The sequence below is a fragment of the Dama dama genome, chromosome 20, assembly GCF_033118175.1.
Source record: "Dama dama isolate Ldn47 chromosome 20, ASM3311817v1, whole genome shotgun sequence".
Lineage (NCBI taxonomy): Eukaryota > Metazoa > Chordata > Mammalia > Artiodactyla > Cervidae > Dama > Dama dama.
In genome coordinates, this window is record NC_083700.1 from 90,091,707 (window position 1) to 90,096,735 (window position 5,029).

Genomic DNA, 5,029 nt, shown 5'->3' on the forward strand with positions numbered 1-5,029 from the left:
TCCCCGACCCCGCCCACGGAAGGCCCCGCCCACAGACGGGCCGCCCACAGGCGCTACGAGGGTTCCGCCCACCGCAGAGTGGGCGGGGCCCCGGCCTCCTCTCTCTGTTTCCTCATCTCCAAGCGGCCAGAAAACCAGTTCGGAAGCCACGCCCTTCTCCTGTTTTGAAACAAGGTAGAAACTGGAGAAAAAGAGAAGCCGAAAAAAAGTTTTGGAATCTGATAAATGGGAAAAATTTTAAACGTCCATTTCCTCATTTGAAAAGATCATTCAACCCATTCTCACGTTCCTAGATATGAAATGAAACGACTTGGTGTGGACAGTGTCTGGTGCTGTAAGCAGTAAATGGTGGCTGTTGTTACTGGTTTAGTGGCTAAGTCGTGTCTGGTCACTCGTCACATTTGCCCCGCAGAAAATTTTTGACATACCCTGATCAGCAGCACACAGCTGCCCTGCGAGCTCATTTGAGCCGGTGTCAGAAAACATGTGTGCAGGCGTTCCCTGGGTGCCCAATGGTTAGGACTCCGAGCTTTCCCTGCTGCAGTCTGGATTCAGTCCCTGGCCGGGGAACTAAGATACAGAAAGCCGTGCAGCGCGGCAGAAAACAAAACAACATAATTCATACAGAAACTATGTGCAGAAGCTGGAAACCATGGAGGGTTCCATCCAGTCACCACTTCTATACAGAAAACTCCCTTTACAGCGGGACTTTTCTAAAGACAGGAAGCTCCCGCAAAGCAACCCACCACACTCCCTGCTTTCAGCTGCAGCTGAGAATTAAGTAGGCTAGGCTCCCGTTTTATGTAAGAAAGAGAGGTGTCAAAAGACAAAAAATCTTGCTGTCTGGCTTGAGGTACAGAATTCCATTCCAGGCACAGGGCTTTCCCTTAGCTTCACTCTCACTCCAGGCCCTGCGAGTTTGAGGTAGCCCAGTACATCTGCTCTGGCCCATAACTAACTGAGCAGTGCCAGAAGTTGGAGCACGACTGAAAGAGTACTGGACCGGGAGTCGGGAGACCTGAAGTTTGGTCTCAGCTTTGTCCTTATCCAGTTAGGTAACCCCTGATTGAACACAAAGATCACTAATCAGCCCACACTCATTCAGTGGTGACTACAAATTGCTGAGACATGAACGTGAAACTTAAAAATAGTGAGTACCTAATTGAAACAGTGTCAGACTTTATTTTTTGGGGCTCCAAAATCACTGCAGATGGTGACTGCAGCCATGAAATTAAAAGACGCTTACTCCTTGGAAGGAAAGTTATGACCAATCTAGATAGAATATTAAAAAGCAGAGACATTACTTTGCCAACAAAGGTCCATCTGGTCAAGGCTATGGTTTTTTTAGTGGTCATGTATGGATGTGAGAGTTGGACTGTGAAGAAAACTGAGTGCCGAAAAATTGATGCTTTTGAACTGTGGTGTTGGAGAAGACTCTTGAGAGTCCCTTGGACTGCAAGGAGATCCAACCAGTCCATCCTAAAGGAACACCCCTCAGTCCTGGGTGTTCATTGGAAGGACTGATTCTGAAGCTGAAACTCCAATACTTTGGCCACCTCCTGCGAAGAGTTGACTCACTGGAAAAGACCCTGATGCTGGGAGGGACTGGGGGCAGGAGGAGAAGGGGACGACAGAGGATGAGATGGCTGGATGGCACCACCAACTCGATGGACATGAGTTTGAGTAAACTCTGGGAGTTGGTGATGGACAGGGAGGCCTGGCGTGCTGCGATTCATGGGGTCGCAAAAAGTCGGACACGACTGAGCGACTGAACTGAACTGAATTGTCCTCCTTTGAGGGAAGAACAGAAACAGCTGATCCAAGTCCGAAACATGAATGCCATTTGCCTATAGTGTATAGGGCCCGAGGTAGCATATCAAATGTTTTCTGAAAAAGCTCACTTCAAATCCAGACAGTTTTCAAGGCCTTGAAACCTGAGGCTAACAACAGGAGCTCTGTAGAGCTAAGGTCAGGGGACCCAGAAGAAACAGTGGACCCAATAGAAGAGCAATGGCTCAATTCTAGAGACAGAGGGCCAAGGAATAGAACCCATCTTGTCTAACAGCTGAAGAGGGGCTCAATAGCCTTCTGGGGGTGCATGGCCAATAGTAACAAATCTAACCCCTCAGGCAGGTGTCCAAAGCCCTTTTTTCTGGTACCTGTCTGCTTCTCCACTTCCCTTCATGTCTCCCTAAGAACCCTATGCTGTAGTAACACTGAACTGTTCACCATTCCCAGAGCTTGTCCTCACTCCATGCCTTTTTAAAAATGCTATACCTACTGTCTAGAGCTTTCGTGGTGGCTCAGATTATAAAGAATCCACCTGCAATGCAGGAGATCGCAGTTTGATCCCTGGGTTGGGAAGATCTCCTGGAGAAGGGAAAGGTTACCTCCTCCAGTATTCTTGCCTGGAGAAATCCATGGACACAGTGCACGGAGTCGCAGAGTCAGACACTACTGAGTGACTAACACTTTCACTTTAACTACAGTCTGGAGTGTTTTTTTTTCTGTGCGTCTCTTCCTTGTACACTCTGACATCCTTCAAATCCCATTTCAAAACTCACAATCTCTGTGAAGTCTTCCTCAATCCTCATCCTTCCTCTTCCCACAAGAACAAATTCCTCCCTCTGATTCCACAGCACTTTTCACAATCCTTTACTGCTATATATGGAAACAGAACTATGTTATTGAATATGATTCATTATCCAAGGCAGAGATCTTGTTTTCATTTATGTACCTGGTGTCTAGCACAGGGCTTATCATGGGAAGGTGCTTGCATTTTCTCCTTGGGATGGCCCTGGGGCCTGTAACACATTAAGGGTAAACATGAGCTGGAAAACCGGAAACGCCATTTTTTAAAAAAAATTTTATTTATTTTTAAATTGAAGGATAATTGCTTTACAGAATTTTGTTGTTTTCTGTCAAACTTCAACATGAATCAGCCATAGGTATACATATGTCCCCTCCCTCTTGAACCTCCCTCCCATCTCCCATCCCATCCCACCCCTCTAGGTTGATACAAGAGCCCCTGTTGGGTTTACAGCAAATTCCCATTGGCTATCTATTTTACATATGGTAATGTAAGCTTCCAATGAGTCAACTCTTCGCAGGAGGTGGCCAAAGTATTGGAGTTTCAGCTTCAGAATCAGTCCTTCCAATGAACACCCAGGACTGGTCTCCTTCAGGATGGACTGGCTGGATCTCCTTGCAGTCCAAGGGACTCTCAGGAGTCTTCTCCAACACCACAGTTCAAAAGCATCAATTTTTCAGCACTCAGCTTTCTTCACAGTCCAACTCTCACATCCATACATGACCACTGGAAAAACCATAGCCTTGACCAGACGGACCTTTGTTGGCAAAGTAATGTCTCTGTTTTTTAATATTCTATCTAGATTGGTCATAACTTTCCTTCCAAGGAGTAAGTGTCTTTTAATATCATGGCTGCAATCACCATCTGCAGTGATTTTGGAGCCCAAAAAAATAAAGTCAACCACTATTTCCACTGTTTCCCCATCTATTTTCTATGAAGTGATGGGACCAGATGCCATGATCTTAGTTTTCTGATGCTAGGAGGGATTAGGGGCAGGAGGAGAAGGGGACAACAGAGGATGAGATGGCTGGATGGCTTCACCAACTCGATGAACATGAGTTTGAGTAAACTCCGGGAACTGGTGATGGACAGGGAGGCCTGGCATGCTGCGATTCATGGGGTCGCAAAGAGTCGGACATGACTGAGCGACTGAACTGAGCTGAACTGAATGTAAGCTTCCATGTTATTCTCTCCATACATCTCACCCTCTCCTCCCCTCTCCCCATGTCCACAAGTCTGTTCTCTATGTCTGTTTCTCCATTGCTGCCCTGTAAATAAATTCTTTGGTACCATCTTTCTAGACTCCACATATATGCGTTAGTATACAATATTTGTCTTTCTCTTTCTGAATTACTTCATTCTGTATAATAGGCTCTAGGTTCATCTACCTCATTAGAACTGACTCAAACGCATTCCTTTTTATGGCTGAGTGATATTCCACTGTGTATATGTACCACAACTTCTTTATCCATTCATCTGTCGATGGACATCTAGGTTGCTTCCATGTTCTAGCTATTGTAAATAGTGCTGCAGTGAACATTGGGGTTCATGTGTCTTTTTCAATTTTGGTTTCCTCAGGGTATATGCCTAGGAGTGGGGTTACTGGGTCATATGGTGGTTTTATTTCTAGTTTTTTAAAGAATCTCCATACCATCTTGCATAGTGGCTGTATCAATTTACATTCCCACCAACAATGCAAGAGGGTTCCCTTTTCTCCAGCATTTATTGTTTGTAGACTTTTTGATGATGGCCATTCTGACTAGTGTGAGGTGATATCTCATTGTAGTTTTGATTTGCACTTCTCTAATAATGAGTGATATTGAGCATCTTTTTAAGTGTTTCTTAGCCATCTGTATATCTTCTTTGGAAAAATGTCTATTTAGGTATTTTTCCCACTTTTTGATCAGGTTGCTTGTTTTCTGGTATTGCATTGTATGAGTTGCTTGTATATTTTGGAAATTTGGAAATTAATCCTTTGTCAGTTGTTTCATTTGCTTTTATTTTCTCCCATTCTGAGGGCTGTCTTTTTACTTTGCTTATAGAGACATGCCATACTTTGCTATGTAGGAATCAAGAAAGTTCCTTTACTCAGAAAAATTGGAAAAAAATTTTTAAAAAAAGAAAAATTCTGAAGAATAAATTGTATTGAAGTATTCCAGATTTCTGCTCTGTTTTGAATTAATTATGAAAAAGCAGAACATGGTGGCTAGGTTTAAATAATATTCTTATTCAAAACCAAAGTTCTTAAAAAACTAAACATTTTTTAAATTGAGATATAACTGATATATAACACTATGTTAGTTTCAGGTGGAAAACATAATGATTTGATATTTGTATGCACTGTGAAACAAATATCACAATAAATCTAGTTACCATTAGTCACCATACATAGTCACAAATATCTTTTTTTCCCTTGTAATGAAGATTTCTAATATTTTC